The 22,919-nt window shown below is 38.4% G+C and overlaps 1 non-coding gene and 1 pseudogene across 1 annotated transcript; one reads left to right on the top strand and one right to left on the bottom strand.

Annotated features, from left to right (window-relative positions):
* The first annotated feature begins 2,862 nt into the window (after nt 1-2,862).
* On the top strand, nt 2,863-3,739 carry LOC143388454 (aldose reductase-related protein 2 pseudogene; annotated as a pseudogene).
* A 17,175-nt stretch (nt 3,740-20,914) lies between these two features.
* Trnaa-ugc (transfer RNA alanine (anticodon UGC)) lies at nt 20,915-20,987 on the bottom strand. The gene has a single exon. It is a non-coding gene; the product is annotated as a tRNA-Ala (tRNA).
* Between the last annotated feature and the right edge of the window lie 1,932 nt (nt 20,988-22,919).

Raw genomic sequence — 22,919 nt, 5'->3', positions numbered from 1 at the left:
TCGTTCACATATGATGACAGCTCAAGACATAACATACATTTTCTTGGCCCTTTTTTGTTATAAGAGAAATTGAGAGAAAGCTTACTCTTCATTTTTAACCTTTACTACAATTGTCACCAATTTGAGGTTAAAAGAGAAGTTTCCAAAGGAAGAAAAAAAATCAAAGAATTTTAAAAGTATGGTATACATGCTTTGGTAATATTGTGAGCAACCAATCAGATAAGGATTTGATGAATTAATTGGCCAACTCGAGATCACACCATAATTACCAACCACAAGAGTTATGAATTCCTGCCAACCATTCCAAGTATTTTCTGTCTTGGGCAAGTTAGGAATGCATCAATTTTGCTCCCTTGAGGGCATCTCCCACGTCTCGCCCGCCCCCAGTTCCCCTGCCCCTTCCATGCGGTTCAGAAAGTAGGGAGCACAAGTAGAAACACTTTATGCTGCAATGATTTAATGGGAAGCCAAAATCTGGGACAAAATTGAGGCAGCTCGGTAATGTGAAGAACAGGCGAAGGGGTTTTCTATCTGCCAGCCTCCCTCCGTTCTCACCCCTGCCCAGGCGGACACGCGCCTCCCCATCCGCGTTCTCCCCCAGACCCTCCTGCCGGGAGGAGGTGGAAAGAGCCTCTCCTACCTCCCTACAAATGTTAATCTCCAGCTTTTCCAAACAAACCACGTGTCTCCTTTCTCCAGTGGCTCGGAACTCCCCGCGCGCTGATCCGAAAACAACGTGTCCTGTGTCCATAGAAATAGTTTCCAGAGCTCATCTGGAGACGTTTGCCCACATACTTTTGTCACTAAAGGCCAAAGTGACTCACCAAATACTTGTGGGCCTAAAGCCGATTATGCTGAAGGAGTGGAAAGATGAGAGGTCAGGAAAAGAAGAGCAAGGGCAAAAAGAACTGAGGGACAGTTAAAGTTGCTCCTCTCTATTGTCACTTCTTCCTCTTGTAATTTTCCCGGAAAGGCAGAATTTCAAAAAGAAGAGTAAATATACAGCTTGCAGGTTCGAATGGAGATCCATAGCCTATTTTTGAATAGTTGATAGGATATTTTTTTCATGACTGAGGAAGTGAAAAAAAGAATATATCTTATTCACAAGGCCAAGAAAGTACCTATTCTAATCAGTATTATATAAATTGTATAGCAGGTGTGGGGACACACACACACACACACACACACACACACACACGGCAGAATCATAATACAAAACAGACTGACTTGAAAACACCTTGTATTTGATCAACAATAACAGGAAATTTCTATAAAATATTGGTTACATTTTTACTCAAGAGTTATCTTGGTAAGCATTTTAAGAATATACCTTGTCTGATATATCAAAATTAAAAAAAGAAAAGTTTTTAAAAATAGCATTAATGACTAAAAGATAAGTCAGTGCTAGTGGCAATGCAAGAAATTTGCCCCCACCCCCCCCCAAAAAAAGTATGTTTGTGGATCTGTAATAATCAAAATTTGACTAGGGCTGGGAATGTTGAGGCCCTGGGTTTGTTACAGAGTGGTAGACCTGATTCTGGGAATTCAACAGATGAGACTGGGCCACTTACCCCAAAAAACAAATAGAAAAAGTAATTGTGAAAAGCATGAAAGAAACTTTAATCAGTGTAGTTATCTTGGGAGACAAGGGAACCTGTGTCCTTATCTCTATCCAGGGGCTGACAATGACTTTGAGATCTTGTAGAAAGGGGAATAAGGTCAAGGATTGAGTGTTTACACAGCTAGAGGCTTTTCTTCACAGCTGCTGCTGCAGATGATATTGGTCAGATGATCTTGGTCAGTAGTGGTCTCCATCTTTATCTCAGGATTTGGCTATCAGGCTCTTGTCACTCTGAGAAAGTTGCTGTTGCCTTGGACATAGTTTTGACCCTTGTCACAAGATATTTATCCATCAGACTTGTTATTCTGGAATTTAAAGTGACTCAGACTATAGGAAACAGATATAAAATGAAGGCAGAGATGCCAAATCTTTAATCCTGCTTTTAGTTACCTATCAAGACATTTGTAGGCAAAAGTGAAAAGTTTAAGTCTTTGTTTCAGGTTCAATTCCCACCCCCCTCTCCTCTCTCTCTCTCTCTCTCTCTCTCTCTCTCTCTCTCTCTCTCTCTCACACACACACACACACAAATTTGTGGCTACAAGTTGCTAGTCAAAATGCATTAAAAACAATGGTATCAGTTTATTTCACATACTTAATATATAAAAATACAATAATAAAATGATAAGGTAGTTTGATTCTATAAATTTTAAAAAAACTATATTCATTTAAGAACAATAATTTGTACAGAATTGGTAACTACAATGTAGTTGATTGTGGTAATTTGCCTAAGATTATTATACCTTCAGCTCATAAATTGATACAGAGATGAAATTAACCTCTTCTTTTCTTCCTTTATTCCTTTATTTCTTTCATACCAGGGATTAAACCCAGGGGTGCTTAACCACTGAAACATAACCCCAGACCTTTAATTTATTTTTTTAATTTTGACACAGGGTCTCACTAAGTTGCTTAGGGCCTCACTAAGTTGCTGAGGCTGCCTTTGAACTTGTGATCCTCCTGCCTCTACCTCCCGAGCTTCTGGTATTACAGACATGTACCACTGCACCTGGCAAAATTAGCTTCTTAAAGGAAAATTAAGGTAAAAATGTTAGCAACTCAAAACTCTGTAGTCAGTAAAATTTATAAAGCATGAATCTTATATAAAAATCTTAGAATATTGTCATTTTCTTAATTAAAATTTTGGAACATCTACTATATGCCAGATATTTGGCTAAAAATTTTTTAAAAATAATATGACACTAGACATCTATCTGCTTTCTCAGAACTATTTATGTACCACCATGGCCACCTTTGTGGAGCTCAGCACCAAAGCCAAATGCCCATTTTGGGTCTGGGCACATGAAGTCTACTCCAGTCAAAATCAAAGAAGGTGTGAAGGTAGACACTGATGCAGGATATCTCCAGATAGATTGTATATCCATCTATTAGAATGAGAATGAGGTGGGAGAAGACATTCAAGATCCAAGAGAAGATTATAACATAGAAATACCTCTTCATTCTTAGACAGTTGTGATATACCTTCTTTGAGAGAAACCTTGGGAAGGAAGCCTGTCAGAAGAACTGGGCTATCTGAACATCTGTCTTATTCACTGGCCACAGGATTTCAGCCTGAGAAGGAGTTGTTCCCCAAAGATGATAAGGCAATAGCCTCATCAGTATATTAACATTCTTGGATGCCTGGAAGGTCGTGGAGGAGCTGGTAAATGAGGGATTGGTTATAGCCCTTGGTGTCTTCTACTTCAATCACTTTCATCTTGAGCAAGCCTGGACTCAGACCTGAACCAGTGACTAATCAGGTTGTGTGTCACCCATACCTCACCCAGGAGAAACTGATCCAGTACTGCCACTCCCAGGGCATTGCTGTATCAGTCTAGGACCCCCTGGGCTCTCCAGATAGACCTTGGCCCAAGCCAAAATACTCTTCACTTCTGGAGAATCCCGGTTAAAGAGATTGTTACAAAGCACACACACACACACACACACACACACACACACACAAATTCCCTGGTGCAGATTCTGATCTTGTTCTAGATCCAGAGGCATATGGTGGTGATTCCCAAGTCTGTGGCATGGCATAATTTTTGAGAACTTTCAGGTCATTGAGTTCAAATTGAGTGATGAGGAGATGGCATCATTGTCAGCTTCAATAGAAACTAGAGGGTCTGTGTTCTGGCTGACCAGGCTTATTTGGTGGAATAATCCTTCAATATCAAATACTGCAGGTCAACTTCCGGAGGGGATTATTTGGTGGATTATTCTCTTCACTGAAGTGGATATGGCTCCCCCGAGCCCTAGTGTAGCTAAGCTTATGTGAAATACTGTGTCCAACCTGGTTATAGTTCAGAATCTAGGCAAGGTTTCTTTTTAAATTTTTTATTGGTATATTATTTTTTTAATTTTTTTTATTAGTTGCTCAAAACATTACAATGATCTTGACATATCATACATTTGATTCAATGGGGTATGAATTCTTATTTTTTCACATGTACTGATTGCAGGATCCCATTGGTTGTACAGCCACGTTTATACCTACAGGTATATTATAATTATACATAATAGTTGGATTTGTACATGCACATTAAGTTGTTCAATTTTCTTCCCTATTCCACCCCTTCCCCCCTTTCTTCCTCCCTCCCCTTTGGCAAGGTTTTATTTAGATCCACATTTAAACCAAGAGAACACTATCACAGGGAAGTATGACTCAAATGAGCAAATGACAATTTCTTCCACTTATTTTTGATCTGATCAAATGTTAAACATCTGGAACTCTGATAACACTACAAAGATAAAAAGAATTTTAAAAAGATAATAAAAATTAATAGTATCTCATTTCAGCCTTCATTTTCACTAATCCTTAATCCTCAACTAGTACCTATGGAAAATGTATTTATCTTTAGTTTTAGAAGTCATTGTCACAGGAGAAGAGATTTCTCCAAAGAAGGTTCTGAGAAGGGGTTTTTGTTTCAAGACCAGTGGGATTCTTGGCATATGCCATGGGAAAGAATTTAGCATGTGTCAAAAGTATAAACACATCTTATTTAAGAAGGTAAAGACATAATCAAGGGAGAATAAAGGCCATCTCCAGAGGGAGACACAGCAGCCTGATGGTGTGAGATGGTGCTGGAGTTGGGTCTAGAGGTGAAGCCATGGCAGAGTTTCACAATGTTGTGTCAGTGCTCTCTGTGCTTGAATACTGCCCTCATGTTACAAGGGCAAGGGTCAAAGGCCCTTCCTTTGAGACTCAGCATCTCTCCCTGGTCTCAAATTCCATCTTGAATGCAAAGAAATTGTGACTTGCCAAACATCATACAATTACTAAGTATTAATACAACATGCTATTTTCTCTTTTATTAAAAAAATTGGTAGAATGTACACAAAAATAATTCAAATTAATTCTTTTTTAACTACTTTAAACACCTCAATTAAACTCAATAGGTTATCTACTAAATGATTTCATGAACTTATTTTAGAAAAATACTGGATAAAAGAGCCTAATGGATGTTTCATTTAGAAAGCATACAGAGTCCTTAAAATATAAACTTTTTTCTGTCAGAAGGCAAAGAAAGTCAGATCCACAGACTTTTTCCTAATTTGAGGAAAACTACAAAGACCAGCTACAAAGCTGGAGGCCGTGCTTCTCAAGACTGTCATTACTTCTGCCACCAAGTTCAGGGTTCTCAAACCCTGACTAGAGCCCTCAGGTTTGACAATTCACCAGAAAGACTCACAGAAATCACTGAAAGCTGTTATATTTAGGATTATCGTTAATTGCAAAAACGGACACAAATGAGAATCAGCCAAGGGAGGAGGCTCATAGGGCAAAGATCCTTGAGTTTCCCTCAAACTCCTTTGGTGGAGTCAGGACAACTGGCTGTCCCAGAATTGTCCTAAAGCAGTGCTCATACAACCAGGGAAACTCACCTGAAGGTTACCAAAGTTTTTAGTGGGATTTCATCACAAAGTCCTGATTAGTTGATTCCTCACATGGTTAATGAGTTTCTAGGTTGACTGATATCATATGACCAAAGCCCTCACCTTAAGTCACACTATTCATCTTTCTGCAGTGGCCAGCCCCCTCCCCAAGATTGTGCAGGTGTGGTCAGCTCCCCACCCTGAATTACACTGCTAGGCTATGGTGTGTGACTCAAGGTACCCAGCAAACAAAGATCTTCCTATCAGGCTCAAAAACCCAAGGGCCCAGTTTATTTCCCCAAAGCCAGGGTAAAGGTCAAACTTTCTCTCTGGGCAAGAGATTCTATTCTACAGATTCTTCACTAAACATCTTCTATATGTGGTCCACTATTTAGTAGCTCAGAATGGTGAAAACCCCCACTTTCTGCCCTCTCTGAAGAAGGCAGCTTATTTTGCCCTTTCCCCACAGAGATTATGAGGTCTGGGAGAAGTGACAATATTCTTCAGCTTTCCGATATCCTTTTCACACCTTTATTTGCTTTTTATTTTTTAAAAAAGTCACCTCTTGTGAGGTTCAAACCAACCATCTCCTCACACCTACTGTATAACAAATTCCAGTCATTTCCACTTTCACAGACCTGGGAACTTCCTCAGTTTGAGTAGAATAAAATGCAGAAAAAATACAATGCACTCTTACTTTTATAGACCCTCCCACCACTTGATGGCAGTATACTAAAGTTTAGATGGTTGAAATTTTAGAAACTTAAAAATAGTAATAACTTGAAATGACACCAAATAGCTCATGATCAAAGCCGCAAAGAAACTCCCCGCCAATGTGCCCTTTTCCAGTCAGAGGGTAAGCTACTATCACTATGTTGTAGGTTTTCAGAAATACCCTTTATTGAGCTGGGCTGGAGTCATGTGGTCGTAGACAGCAAGTGTGAGGCCCACTGTCAACAGTACAAGTACTTTGCTTCTCCACAATCTATAATGAACCTATTATAGATTCATGCAATTGCCTCTATGGAGCAGGAAACCACTGGATTAATACTTAACACTTTACTTTGTATGTGTCTTTATTTTTTGAACCACTTTTACTTTGTGTGTGTATTTATTTTTTGCTGCTCCTGAGGCCTGATTTGTATCTTTCTCATTAGCATTCCTTATAGAAACAAGAAGATCTTTCTTTGGTAAGAGAAGAGTTGCTTTCCTAACTCAATGCTGACCAAAAAAAAATGGATTCTAAATGCTGATAATTATAACCTGATTTTTTCCCACTTCAGTTACACTTGTATTTTTTCTTTTTTTTTCAACATTTTTTTGTAGTTGTGGATGGACCAACTGCCTTTATTTTATTCATTTATTTTTTCATGTGATGCTGAGGATTGAACCCAGTGCCTCACATATGCTAGGCAAGTGCTCTACCACTGAACCTCAATTCTATCTTGTATTTCTTCTTTATTTGTACTGGGGATTGAACCCAGGGACACTTTATCACTGAGCCACATCCCCAGACCTTTTTTATTTTATTTTATTTTGAGGCAGGGTCTTGCTAAGTTGCTTAAGGCCTCAATAAGTTGCTGAGGCTGGCCTTGAACTTGTGAAACTTCTGCCTCAGTCTCCCAAGCCGCTGGGAATTACAGGTGTGCCACTGTGCCTTGCTTAATAATGATTTATTTTAAAACTATAAACTAAATTCAATTAGAAGTTAATATCAAATAGTGTTATTCTGGTGAACTAAAGAAAAAATTAAATATTGGTAAGTTGTTACTAATTATTAAATGATTAATGCTCTCTCAAACTCCCCTTCTATTTCCTTTTGGTTTCCTCCTACTAATTTGGTTATGATAGGAACAGAGAGTGCAAATGTTGGGAACATGAGGTTAAGGGAATAATTCTATAAAATGGGCCCACTGTACTGACCCCACATTCTTTTTTTCAAGAAGCAAGTTACCTACAGCCTGCCTGGCTTAAGTGGACAGATTATGTCACATTCCTCAGCAAACTACCTGTGATCTATAGGAGAAATGAAGGTCCAAAATAATGTTGATAAAAGGAACCCAAGTTACTGAAGTGGGAGACTTTTGTGACCCTTACACAGACCAGATCTTAAAACACAGGGAGATGAGGATAATTTCTCCTAGTATAAAATATGTAAGAATTTATGGCAAAGAATCCAACTAAAATCAGTCAACACAGGCCAAAGTGACCTAGAATTGTCTTGGCAGTGGGGATGTTAAAGCCTGATGTCATTCTGCTGTCAGTCAAAAGTCAAGAGGTGGATATGGGTGGAACTCTCTGGAAACTTCTCTGGGATCCACAATAAAACTGGAGTGCAGGGGCTGGGGTTGTGGCTCAGTGGTAAAGCGTGTCTGAGGCCCTGGGTTCAATCCTCAGCACCACAAGAAAAACAAATAAATAAAGAAAGCTATTGTGTCCATCTACAAAATACAAAATAAAACAACAACAACAAAAAACTGGAGTGCAGGAAAGGCACACTGTCCCCCTCCTCTCTAAGAGAATCTACTCTTTCCCTTGACAATGTCCCCTTTCCTTTTTCCTATCTCTTCAATAAACTCATGCCTGTTACTTTGATTGACATGTCTGAAATCTTTCTGACTTACAAGAAAAAGGGCTTCAAGGCTGGAGGTGTCTTCGTGCTGCCTCAGTTTCCTGGAAGGCCCCAGCCCTGTAACAAGTATATCTATGTGTACTCTTTTTCCCCGCCTCTCACTTTTTAAATGTTGGTATTCTCTAGGGTTCCATCCTCAAAATTCTTTTTCCTTGAACTTATTCACCTACCCAAGGTGACCTTGCCCATGGCCAAGTTTCAAAGCATCACCTATTTTTTGATGATTCCTGGGTTTAAGCTCTTGGCCCCCACCAGTCTCCCAAACTCCATTTTTATCTTGTGACTGCCTAGGAAGGATCTTCTTTGGAGGTCCCACAGATGTTGCAAACTCAACATGGCTACACATTCACTTCTCCTTCCTAAGCTTGTTCCATTCCCCTCCTTTTTCCCTTTTCATGTCACATTCAGAATGAAATATTGGAATCATCTTAAGATGGCTAATAATAACATAAAATATTAAGTGCCTACCATCCTAGGTACTCAGTATTTTATGGACACTTAATTTTATTTAATTTTCAAAAGAATTCTATTAAGTGAAGATTGCCCATAGCAACAGAGCTAGTAAGAACAGGAACTGAGATTTAAACCCAGACAGCATGTTTCAGAGTCTTTATTGTTAATCTACACTATTAATGAGAACAACATCAAATAATTGTATGTTTCTAAATATTTTCTCACCTCTCTTGCAATCACACTGGGATTGTCCCTCTAGTTATGGACAGGAAAATGGGAATGGAAGTGATAGTGTCTCTTCCACATGGTAGTTAAGAAACACTACTTTTCTCACACTCCCCACCCCCCTAGTTAGGGTGTCAGAGAGGAAACAATTTCCTCTTAACCCTCATAAGTTCATAGTCAGGACAGAGCCCTGTAACAAAAGGAGAGATTAACAAGAGAAGGACAAACCACTTTTTTGTAAGTGCGCAGTGCACCTCACACAGGAGCAACCTCAACGAAAGGCAACTCAGAACAGTGGCTCAGAACTCTGCCTTATACAGTGTCTTCCACAGAGAACTATGAAGAGAATTGACAAACAAGGGAAAACAGGTTTAGGTCTCCCGAGGTGGACACCATGGACAGGTAGACATATGAAGATAAACCAACTCTGAGCTAGTGAGAGTTGTCCCATATGATAACCTCTACCCTTCCTGGTAGAGACGGCAGGAGGGGACTCCTTGCAAGCTTACGTTCTGCTTTTAGGGAAATTGAGGGAGGGCAGAGAGCTTTTCTGCTCAAAAATCTTCATGTCAGGTGGGGTTGACATATTCTGGATTCCTATGGTGGCATCCTTAGAGGGCAAGAATTCCAAGAAGATAGCTTCAAATGAAGGAGACTGCATTAGAAAGAAAAAAAAAGCCTTGAGGTTAAGCCTGAGAGAGTTCAGGGTTTGTTGTGACCACAGAGTAACTTCACCTATCCTAACTGAGCACTATGCCAAAAAAAAACTCTTCTCCTCTGTCCACATCCAACTAATCACCAAATCTTCTCATTCCTCCTTTACTCTTTTTCCCTTCTGTCATTGCGCATTGCCTTAGTCTAAACCCTCACAGAATCTCAGTTGGGACCCCTACCTACATCTTCTAAATAAATGAACTTCCTCCATTCTCAGCTACCTCCAATCCATAACCCACAGTATAGCTAGAGTGAGCTAAAATAATTTTCTATTACTATCCTGTCCTTAAGAGTTCTAAAAGGCTTTCCATTCCCCACCATAATATCCAACTGTCCAAGTGAGCTACAAAATTCTTGACAAGTTTGGTATAGTGAACTATTTCATTGTCCACTCTCCTCAACCAAACATTCATCCCATTCGGGTCCCTAAATGCACTGTATTATGCTTTCTACTATTGCTGCTTCTTCTGAGAATGCCTCTTCTTACCTAATATGCTGGGTGAATGTTCATATGCATCTTTTGAAACTCAAGTTAGTTGTTGCCCTTTAGGAAAAAAATCTTCTTTCACACCCTGTTCCCTCTCTTCTGTGCTCTCACACCCCACCCACCTCTTTTCTAGCTCTGACACTACTGCATTGTGGTTGTGTGTTCCTATGTCTGTGCTCATTTCAATGACTATGTCATGTTCCTTTTAATATCTTATCTACTGTGCATTGTGTCTGCTGCACATTGCATAAACATCTGTTCAATGAATTAATGAATACATGAATAAGTGAATAATATTTTTAGCTTTAATGTGTTTACCAGATTGCCTGTTGGGAAAACAGAATCAATATAGCTACAAAACTGCATTCTCTGGCCATGGTAGCTGGTTTATAAAGGTGGCTCCCAATGAGCCACACCTCCAGGTAGTCACACCTTTGTATAACACATTCCCACTGCTGACCCTCACCTCAGGTCACTATAGAAGTTATTGTCATGAACTGTTCTGACCTCTTTCATTTCAGAGTCCCACAGAGATCATAGTGAAATAGTCTTTCATATTTACTCACATTTTTATTGTACCCCTTTCAAGGACTTAGGTATGACTCCACAGGGGCTGGGCCAGTTCCATATCCATTATCCATATCCATATCCATAGCCATTACTTATCCTTTATCCTAGCTCATTATCCTTAAAGCATACTTCTGTACCATGACAATCCCTTGCCCTGGATTGAGGATTTTTCAAGGAAGCTCCAAGGTCTTTCATATAAACAAATCCTAGGATATGAACCACCAACAGATTCTCAGCTGTATCCAGAGAAGCCGGTAACCTAAGTGTTCAACATGCCCACACTCTAGGCTAGAGGTATTTACTATCTTTTTGTGCTCATTGTTCTAATCAGTTATACATGACAGTAGAAAGCTCTTTGATTCATTGTACACAAATGGAGCAGAATTTTTTGCCACAGTCCGGCTGCAGCAAAATAACCGGGGGGTGATGAACAACTTGTGTAGATTGATACAGCAGGAGTAGGAGCCACTTATTTTATTTTTTTCCACCTTTTTTTCTTTCTTTTTAATTGGTTGTTCAAAACATTACAAAGCTCTTGACATATCATTTTTCATACATTAGATTCAAGTGGGTTATGAACTCCCATTTTTACCCCAAATACAGATTGCAGAATCACATCGGTTACACATCCACATTTTTACATAATGCCATATTAGTAACTGTTGTATTCTGCTACCTTTTCTATCCTCTACAATCCCCCCTCCCCTCCCATCTTCTCTCTCTACCCCATCTACTGTAATTCATTTCTCTCCTTGTTTATTTTCCCATTTCCCTCACAACCTCTTATATGTAATTTTGTATAACAATGAGGGTCTCCTTCCATTTCCATGCAATTTCCCTTTTCTCTCCCTTTCCCTCCCACCTCATGTCTCTGTTTAATGTTAATCTTTACCTCCTGCACTTCCTCCCTGCTCTGTTCTTAGTTGCTCTCATTATATCAAAGAAGACATTTGGCACTTGTTTTTTAGGGATTGGCTAGCTTCACATGGCATAATCTGCTCTAGTGCCATCCATTTCCCTGCAAATTCCATGATTTTTTCATTTTTTAGTGCTGCGTAATACTCCATGGTGTATAAATGCCACATTTTTTTTATCCATTCATCTATTGAAGGGCATCTGGGTTGGTTCCACAGTCTAGCTATTGTGAATTGTGCTGCTATGAACATCAATGTGGCAGTATCCCTGTAGTACGCTCTTTTAAGGTCTTCAGGGAATAGTCCAAGAAGGGCAATAGCTGGGTCAAATGGTGGTTCCATTCCCAGCATTCCCAGGAATCTCCATACTGCTTTCCAAATTGGCTGCACCAATTTGCAGTCCCACCAGCAATATACAAGAGTACCCTTTTCCCCACGTCCTCGCCAGAACTTGTTGTTTGACTTCAGAATGGCTGCCAATCTTACTGGAGTGAGATGGTATTTTAGGTGGTTTTGATTTGCATTTCTCTGACTGCTAGAGATGGTGAGCATTTTTTCATGTACTTGTTGATTGATTGGATGTCCTCCTCTGAGAAGTGTCTGTTCAGGTCCTTGGCCCATTTGTTGATTGGGTTATTTGTTATCTTATTGTCTAATTTTTTGAGTTCTTTATATACTCTGGATATTAGGGCTCTATCTGAAGTGTGAGGAGTAAAAATTTGTTCCCATGATGTAGGCTCCAGGAGCCATTTATTGTAGGACTGGAGCCATATTTATACATTCCACACAGCTTATCTTAATTAACATAAACTAGATACAGCAGTCAACCAATAAGGAATTTCCACAATTAATGGCTCGCTTTTATTACTTCACAAACCACTCCCTCTGGCATTTTGCCAGGCACCATCCAGACTTGTTTACAGACACTAACAATTTTTCTCTTCTCTGGTTGTACATGAAGTAGGATATCTACTATCTTTATCAGTGCAGAATACTTTTCCCCTTCCCACTTTCATCTGCTAACAGCTACTCCCCACCTTGGGGAAATTGTTCTTCCCACTTTCCAATTAGTTGTGATGGGAATGCTGATTATGTATATCACCCTAGACTGGTCCATAGGGATAGGAACAGGATCTTGTTCTGGTCAATCATAGCACCTCATCTCTAGAGAAAGGGATTGTCTAAAGCGTGATTAAGTCTCCAAGATAGATCATTCTGATCTTTTTCTGAGATATTTTCAAGGGACTCTTTCTTTCCTGAGGCATAGAACGAGAAAGTTGTAATCCTGGGCTTCCATGGACAAAACACTTGGAGGAGACAATGAAGTTTAGCGGATGAGGTACAAATGGTGCCAAGTCCTGGTCACGTGAGACCTGAAGTTCCTCTCCCTGAAGCAACTGAAGTTATTTGTTCCCCTCAGAAATTCTACCAATTCTATAACAGACCCCATTTTTCATCCATTCGTTCCCACTTTTTACTTGGTTTGAGTTGGATTTTTGTCAGTTATAATGAAAAAAAAAATCTGACTATTGTAAACACAAGCACATTAAAATAGTGAAATCTTTTTTCTTATTTTTTTACTCATAAGACTCTAATATTCAAAATGGGATAATGACAAAATATCAAAAGCTGCAATTGCAGCATATTTAAGGAGTTATCTTTTAAGAAATCACCGTGCTATAAAAGCTTGCAATACTGTGATCTAATGAGGTTAAGAAACTCTTCAAGAAAAGGAAATTAGAGTTTTAGAGTTTTTAAATAATGGGATAAATTTCAAATTTGGGGATTTGAAAAAGAGAACATATCTAATTTTTTTCATCCACAAAAGAAGTGATACATGATAAAAAATGAAGTAGTAACATTCTTTGAAAAAAAAATATATATATATATATACTGAATAATAATATAATTCTCTTGTGCTCTGGATTTAATGATGTTTTCTATTGTTTTTTAGAGTGAAACATGAACAAACACTTAACTTTAATATATTGAAATATTCTTTAACAGCAAATATTATTTAACAACTAATCAGTATTAATAAGAAAAACTGAGAAAAATATAAAGGTTCTTATATATGAGGCTGTAGTAAGGACCATGCAGGAAATATGTCAGATAAGTCTGAAGAAGACAAATTAAATTCATCATTCAAGATTTACTCAATGAAATGAGAAAGTAGCAATTTGACAACCTAATTTATACTATAAATTGCCTTTACACATTTTTACAGATGTGACCATTTTGGCTCCAATTATATGAGGAAAAATAAAGCACATGGGAGAAATATTCTGAAAAAGATAGTCAGCTACTGACTGCTAATAATTCTTCCTCATTATAATCATGGAGTCATACCTGAAAATTGTGAATGATGAAAATTACATTCAAGGTTTTGGTGCTTAAGCTGTATACTCTAATAGAATTTAACAATGATCTACATGGGCACCACTACTGCCTGAAATATTAAAATGAAATGCTCACATTAATTACCAGAAGATTCTCCTGAGAGAAATAGTTGACAAAACAAACAACTGCTTCTTTTCCCCCCAACAGAATTTTGGTCTGGTCTCAAGTATAGTCCTGAAGACTTCAATGTTATATATATTTTTTCTTATGTAAACTTCTACTCCATTTCACTTGAGCTATTTCCATTTCATAATGGCATTCAAATTTTAGTGTGGAAAGGAGAAAAGCATTGAACTCAAGATAGAAATTTTGCCATATTTCACATTATCCCCATAACCAAAAAACTAACATTGAACACTTCTTTGCCAGACTCTTCAATGTAAATTTTATAAATGTAATCATGTTTAATTTATACACCTATATGGTTTATATTATTATCCACACATTTGACAGAAGAAAACTGATAGCGAAAAAGATTGGTGACTTGTCTAAAGGTATTCAACCTGTAAATAGCCAAGCTGAATTTAACTTCAGATAGATCTGGCTCTGGAATGCTCCTCTCAACCATGGGCTGTTTCACAGATTAAAAAAAAAAAGTTTAAAAGTTTAAGTAATGGCCTACTTTTATTATTAGCAATTAGAAAAAGAGATGTTAACTTGGAGTGTTTAAGGACCCTCTTAGAAGAGAGTATATGGGGAAAAGTATATGGGTATTGTTTCAGTGAAACTCATCATGTTGTACAATTAATATGCATTAACAATTATAATTTAAAAATTAAAAAGAAAAGGACAGTGTTTACTCATATGTGCATTTCCTAAAGTATCCTATCACATGTTGTATACATAATAAACATTCAGCAAATTTGTGGGCAATTGAAGTAGTCCCACACCCCAGTCTGTAATTCCAGCAGCTAGAGAGATTGAGGCAGGAGTATTCCAAGTTCAAAGCCAGTCTTAGCAATTTAGTGAGGCCCTAAGCAACTCAGCAAGACTCTGTCTCTAAATAACAAATAAAAAAGAGTTGAGATTGTGGCTCAGTGGTTAAATGTCCCTGTGTTCAATCCCTGGGTATTGTTATTAGTGCATTTCTGGTATGGTCATTTCTTTGAAAAGAAAAGACCATACCAGAAATGCACTAATAACAATTATAATTAATAATGAAACTTAGTATCATTTACTTTTATTATTATCATCATTATTATTGGCTTTAATAAAAAATTTATAACAATTGCTATAAATGATAGAAATAATAGAAGAAATAAAATTTTCTTCCACTCATTTCTCACAAATCCATAGGGGAAAATACTTTGAAGTCTTTCTTAATGTTCAAAATATTTTCACAGATTAAAAAGAAAAATAGAACTCAGCATGATGGACCATAAATGTTTCTTTTTTTTTTGTTTTTGTTTTTGTTTTTGTTTTTGGTACCCAGGGATTGAACACCACTTAAAGTTTACTGTCTATTTTGAAAAAGACGGAAGAAGAGAGAAGGGGAGGTCAATGGGATAAAAACTTTCTTCTCCACTTAGAGTTGAGTTTGCATTGGTGAAGTGCGTGCATCACTAGACCTGTCAATAATTATGTTCAGCTGCATCATAGTCTAGAATTGTCTAAGAAAGAGCCTCCTAGGCATATCCCTTCCCTTAAATTTTTCCTAATCTTTTAATGAATTCAGTGTTTTAAAATATTTTAAGATTATCACATGTAATGGAATAATCCTTAAAAAGAGATGTTATAAAAAAGTAAAAATAATCATACTTCCATAATCCAAAGAAAACAACTATTAATATTTTAGAATGTTTTTTCTACATACAGTTTTTGTTTGGCTTTCAGAGTCAAGCTCTAGTCCTGAAGTCTTACAAATGTTTTCCTTGGGTATTTTTTAAAAAAAGCTTTTAAAACTAAATACTCCCTTACATATTTAAATATTCATTACTAGCTAGGCAAGGTGATTATAGGAATAATCCCAGTGGCTTGGGAAGCAGAGGAAGGATGAGTTCAAAGCCAGCTTTAGTAACAGCGAGGTGCTAAGCAGCTCAGTGAGAGACCCTGTCTCTAAATAAAATACAAAATAGGGCTAGGGATGTGGCTCAGTTGTTGAGTGCCTCTGAGTTCAGTCTCTGGTACCAAATAAATAAATAAATAAATAAATATTCATATCTAAAATATTAAATGATTCTAAATAAATTTTCTTCTTTTTAAATGCCACTGAAATTACTGAGCATTTTATCAGATGAAATAAATAAAAATCATGCCATCATATGAACACTCCATAATATGATTTGATACAATAGTCTCTAATTACATTATTGAATAAAGTATACTAAATCTGAAATACATTAGTAAAATTTTACAATGAATTCTGCACAACAAATCTAGAAAGAATGTGATAGTCCATCAAAAATCCAACATACTTTTAAAATGGTAAATATAAGTCACCCATGCTCTTCTGATGCCCTTGATTCAAACCATGCAAAAATAGGCCCAAATATCCTCTGAATTCTCTAAAATCCAGACTACTCAATCATGGGCTGAAACAGAAGTCTTTCAGTGAACTTCAACTTTCTAAAGCATACATATGTAAGGTGGGGAAAGTCTAGAGGCCTGGTAAGTTTAAAGCGTCCTTATTAACTACCCAAGGAGGCCTTGTTAGAACTAATGTTAACGTTTATCCAGTTTTGGTAGCCTGTAGCCATTATACACAGGGCACAGCACAGTGCAGAGAGCTGAGCCTGAATGATACTCCACCTCATGATTGAAAGAATGATTCCTGTGAATGCAGGCTCATTCTCTGAGAAATCAAATGTAAGAAAGGGCATGTGTGAAAGTCGAAAATCAGGAAATGGACCCCTTTTTAATTTGAGCAGTCTCCCTGGAGTTGTCCATGGAAGGTTTTGAATTCACATCCACTTCTTGGACTTCTTGTCTGGAGTTCTTGTCTTAGGAAACAGGGCAAAGTCAGTCTTTCCTGTACACCTTACAGGAAGTGTGTGTGGGAGTAATTCAGTCTTCATGGTGCCCTTCCCTTCCACAGAGCTGAAGGGGCTAGAAGGTACTTGCAGCTAAGAATTGAGCAGCTGCATGTGGGCAGTACTACCCTTTGGATGAGTCAAAAGATTGACAGTATTTTATACTCTTTAAAGAATCTACATAACTCTTTATGAGTAATAGGGTTATCAGTTCAGTGGTTGAAAAAATTAATAAGAAAAAGTCACACCTCATTTATCAGGCATATTTAAAAAATGAAGGAAAGAATCCTCGAGATAATTAATGCTCAACAACTTCAGGTTCATTTAACAGTGGGAAATATTAGTTATAATTTTCCTAATATACACTAAAATAAGCACATCGCTGTTAAATGAATCTAGCACAATAATTTCAATATTTTTGATTAAAAATTTTTGAAATGTACAATATTTGCTTTAACCTTTCTAATTAAAACAAAGCAACTCAAGTTGCACTTTTCTTTCTTACTCAGAGTTGACTACTGAACAGTATACGGCAGGCCCAGACAGTGAGCAGGGCACCCTTGGCAAAGCAAAGTGGGTGTGGCAGGGGTGCACATGCCCAGTGAAGGATGAGAGGGTGCTGGGAGCCATCAGCCAAGTAGGTATGACAAATTCCTTGCCAGCTTACTCCCATGCTGTCTAGTGGAAGGACTTCTGAAAGGTGACCTTGCTCAAGGACCAGGGCAGGATCCGTGTTTAGGGTGTTTCCCCTTTAGAATAGGGCGGTTTAGCATAATAGGAGATTAGGGTGTTCCCCCTTTAGAATAGGGCAGTTTAGCATAATAGGAGATTAGGGTGTTCCCCCTTTAGAATAGGGCGTATCCTGCTGCTGAGTTCCTCTTGAGTGCTTAGGGTCAGACAATATATTTTGGGAGACAGAAGCCCATGCGGAGTGGATTTGGGCAGAGTAGTGGATTTGGGAGAAGTGGATTTGGGCAGACAACGTGGATTCCCCCAGAGCGTGTTTGTAGATGACTGCGGCAAGAGGGTAGCAGGAAAGGCGGGTGAAAGAGGGATGCCTGTATCATGAAATCTAGTTCACAATCGTGTCAACTCAAATCTGAGGAATAGGAAAGAAAAAGCCTGCATCACTGACCCAGATTAGAGGAGCTCTATCCTACAGGCATCAACATTCAGAAATGAAGCTTGCAAAAGTGTGGACCTGTGGCTGCCATCTATTCTTCTCTTCTTTCTTAAGTTGTTTTTGTTGTTGTTGTTGTTGTTGTTGTTGTTGTTTTTATCTTTCTGTGAGCATTTTGTTGTTTTGAATTTTTATTTTCAGATAGACTCTTTTTTTTCAGTTGAACAATTGTTTTTTCTTTGTTTGTTCCATTCCAGTTAAATATCATAAACACTGTCTGGCACCCCTGTGGCTCAGTGAGCTGGTATTGGTGCAGGGGAAAGTTGGATGTGCTTGGATTTGAATTGTCACTTCACAGATTTTTCTGGGTCTCAAATCAGGTTATTTAACCACTGTCAATATCAATTCTTAATATCAGTTAGACAAGGTTAACTCAGAGAGACTCTGCTTTGCCACTTAAGGGTCCTTGGTAGCTGTTAACATTACCCTCTAAGTCACAGTCCTAGGAACAGGGTATATGCTTATGGTTTGAATGTGAGGTGTCTTCCAAAAGCTCACATGTGAGAGAGTGCAAGAAGGTTCAGAGAAGTGATTGGGTTACAAGTGCCTTAACCCAGTGAATTAATCACCTTATGGGGTTAACTGAGTGGTAACTGAAGGAAGGTAGGATGTGGCTGAAGGAGGTGGGCATTGGGGTTTTAGCTATGGAGTATATATTTGTATCTGGCAAGTGGTGTCTCTCTCTCTCTCTACTTTTTGATCATCATATGAGTTGCTTCCCTCTGCCACATTCTCCCATCATGATGTTTAGCCTCAACTCAAGCCCTGAGGAATGGAGCAGGCCTTCTATGGACTAAGATCTCTGAAACCATGAATCTCTAAATAAACCTTTCCTTTTTTACAGTTGTTCTCGTTGGGTCCTTTAGTCACAGCAGAGAAAAAAGTTGACTAAAACAGTGTGTCCACACGTAGAAGAGCCTCAATGAGTGTGTAAGCCCTTTGCCCTTTGACAACAGAAGGGCAGGGTGGTCCACTCAGTTACCTAAGCAAGTCTTCACTTCTCTTGCACAAGCAATCTACAGTATATTATAGAGAGAAAAAGAGTACCCCACTTAAGGATTGAGCCCTGAGAGCCATACGTAGGAATTTCCTTAAGTAGGTCATGTGGAGTGGCTCATTGTATGTATCCATTCATAATCACAGGGGGCTTTTCATCTCACCCTCAATTCATAGGGTGATTCATGCTGTTGCCTTTCTCTGAGTTCTTTGAAAAAGAAATTGGGAGGAAGAAGCCACTTTCTTACCCAGTCATTTATGAAATAGATTTCATTCTGCTAAGAATTGAGGAATTGTTTGAAAACATAGCACCTGTTAATTGATGTAGGAAAACCAAAGACCCTTCTGCCTTCTCTTGCAAATGCCTTGGCAATGACAATTCTGTCTCCTTGGTTTGATTTATGACTATCCAAAAAACGAGGACAGATATGTGTCTTTTTTGAGACAGGGTGAGAGGATTGTTCCAGCCACACTTTGCCTGTTGTGGCATAGTAGATCCATTTAAATCGGGACACCTGTTTGGTATCCAAGTGTAGAGAGAGATTAGGCTGCCCCATAGCATTCCACCTTCTAGGAATGGTGCACAGATGTGGAAGGTGTCTCCCCTGAGCATACCTATGCATTAGAGATTCCCTGTGGCCACTGCATGTAACTGTTGTCATCTTCTCTGCTTCAAAACCAATTCATCCAACCCCAGCCAGATATCAAATGTTTACTATTGATTTCCCCATTCCACACAGAAATTCTTGATCCCTAAAGTACAACATTTTAAGTCTCCCAAATCAGGTCTTTGTAATGGGATTTGCGTATTTGGTGGTGCCTCCCAAGGGATGGCTTGAGAGCTTTATACACTGTAATATTCAAGTTCTGAGTGTTGGGAGGATATAGCTCAGTTGATAGAGTGCCTTGCATGCACAAAGCACTGGGTTCAATCCCCAGCACCACCAAAGGAAAAAAAAATACAATAGATTCTGTCCCCTAATAAAATCAATTCCAAAAAACAGTGATTTTTTTTTTCAATATTGAGGATAGAACCCAGGGGCACCTTACCACTGAATTATATCCACAGCCCCCTTTTTTATTTAATTTTAAAATCTGAGACAGGGTCTTATTAGGTTACCAAAGCTGGCCTCAAACTTGAGATCCTTCTGCCTCAGCTTCCCAAGTAGCTGAGATTTGCAGGTTGTGGTACCATGCCAGGCTAAAGAAACAGTACTTTAAGTAAGATTATTGTGCCTGCTACATAAGCAAAAATTCAGGATGAGTTTCCTAGACCTCTTCTCTAACCAGATTATAAGCCCTAAATCCAGGGTCATTTAAAAAAGGGTAGAGTGGCCATGTCACTTCCAAAACATAAATATGGTAGGTTTCCCACCTCTATTTAGAGTTAGGGGTTTACTAAATTATAATTCAGGGATTCAACAGGCCATTCCTTGTTTGTCTTATTATCCACATGGCTTCTATGTCCTGAGGCAAGGTAGACTCCTCCAGGCCTGCTCCCCCAAGAGTAGACCACTATTTCTAGGCAACAGCCTAAAGTTCCAGATCTTGGTGTCCAGTTGTTCTTAAACTGGGAGAGCCTAGTCAACCCACTTCAAGGAGCCCGGATATGGTATAAATGTTTGTGTAAGCTTCTCAAGACCATCATGTCTGAAACAAAGTTCATTCTCTTCCTCAATTAATGTCACTATCTGGTGACTAAATGTAGCCACCAGAGACGTTCTGTGTGCTCCTGCATCCCTGGTTCTTGGGCTATTGTTCCCATATTGAGCACCACTGCCCATGCCATCTGCTTCCACGTGGCACTGCCCTTGCTTCAAACCCCAATCAGCTCTTAAATTTCAACAGACTCCTGATGGGTCTGTTCACATTTTTTTTTTTGGTGGTGCTGGGGATTGAACCCAGGATCTTGTGCATGCAAGGCAAGCACTCTACCAACTGAGCTATATCCCCAGCCCCTACTTTTGTTTCTTTTTTATCAGTGCTAGGGATTAAACCCAGGGCTAGCATACCCTACCACTGAGTTATATTCAAGCCCTTTTTAAATTTTATTTTGAAACAGGGTCTTGCTAAGTTGCTGATTCTGGCCTCTAACATGAGATCTTCCTGTATCATTCTCCTGAGTAGCTAGGATTACAGCCCTGTGCCATCTGCAAGGGGCTGTTCATCTTTAATCAATTCTCCACACAGTAATTAGTGTTACCTTTCTAAAGCCCCATCTGACCATGTTATTTCTCTGTGTAACAAGCTTTGCTACTTCTTCTGAGCCTTCAGAATAAAGTTTAAACTGTTTAATAGAAACACAAAACTATTTCATGCTGCCATTGAATTAATTTTGTAGTTTAAATCCTGTTCTCCTAAACCTGGAGAAACAACTTGCCCATCCTCAAACATCTACATCACTTGTACTGTCTGTTTCCCTATATCTCCTTGGAAAAAATAATAACTAATCATGAAATCCCAATTGGCACTAATTTCTACTGTGTGGTCTTCAAAGACACCTTTTTCTATAGGTTTTAGTGATTCTCAACCTGACAGCTTATTGTAATCTCCTGGGGGCTTTGAGGAAATACCCATGCTCAGCTTCTACTCACAGAAATTCAGATTTTGTTGTCCAGAATGAGTCCAAACATAGGAACATTTAAAATGTTCTCCTAAAGTGATCTAATGTACAGGGTTCTAAAGACATAAAAATTGAAAAGACCACATGGAGTTTCACTTCAAGAGAGTTATTGTAGAGAAAACACATAAATGAGTTTTCATTTACAATAGAATGGGGTACACAGAGTGAAAAAAATGCATGCAAAACATATTGAGAAATTGGAAAGAAAGGTCTGACAAGAAAGGACCCTGGTAATGCCTCCTAAAAATCAACCAAATATTTGGTAAATATTTATTTGCTATGGAATCTGCTCAAATTATGAACAGTGATTCAAAGGTATTGATCTGTAAGTTAATCACCAGAAACAATAGAGCAAAGAAGCTTCTGTGTAGTTAGTAGGTGTTTATGTAAGACACCCAAAGCACAAACAACAAAAGCAAAAATAAATAAGTGGAACTAAACCAAATTGAAAAACTGCTGCTCAGCAAAGGAAACACTTAGCAAAATGAAAAAAAATGTGTGAAATTGGAGAAAATAGTTTTAAACTATTTATCTGTTAAGGAGTTGATATCCAAAGAACTCAAATAATTCAATAGCAAACAAAACAAAACAAATAATCCATTTTTAAAAATGGGCAAATGGTAACAAAAAAAGCATGATATTGGCACCAAAACAGACATGTAGACCAATGGTATAGAATAGAAGACACAGAGATAAAACCACATAAATATAATTACATTAAGGGTGCCAAAAACTGAAGATAGCCTATTCACAAATGGTGCTGGGAAAATTGGAAATCCATATGCAGCAAAATGAAATTAAATCTCTATTTCTCATCCTGCATAAAACTCAATTCAAAGTTGATCAAAGGCTTAAGCACTAAGCCGGGCACAGTGTCGCGTGCCTGTAATCCCAGCAACTTGGGAGGCTGAGGAAGGAGGATCATGAATTCAAAGCCAGCCTCAGCAATTTAGTGAGCCCCTAAGCAACTCAGTGAGACCTTGTGTCTAAAGTGTTTGTGTCATATATATATATATATGTATGTATGACTGGAAATGTTGCTCAGTGGTTAAGTACCCCTGGGTTCAATTCCCAGTACAAAAAAAAAAGACTTAAGCATTGAAACAAAGACCTTGAAGATGTAGGCCTACATCTTCACCATGTCAGCTTAGGATCTGACTTCCTTAACGAGACTCCTAAAGCACAAGAAGTAAAATCTAGACTCAATAAATGGGATTGATTCAAACTAAAAAGCTTCTCTTCTCAGCAAAGGAAATAATTTT

Source organism: Callospermophilus lateralis, unplaced genomic scaffold (genome assembly GCF_048772815.1).
Source record: "Callospermophilus lateralis isolate mCalLat2 unplaced genomic scaffold, mCalLat2.hap1 Scaffold_130, whole genome shotgun sequence".
In the NCBI taxonomy this organism is placed as follows: domain Eukaryota; kingdom Metazoa; phylum Chordata; class Mammalia; order Rodentia; family Sciuridae; genus Callospermophilus; species Callospermophilus lateralis.
Note: the sequence above shows the minus strand (reverse complement) of the source record. Positions and strands in the feature narration are given on the sequence as shown.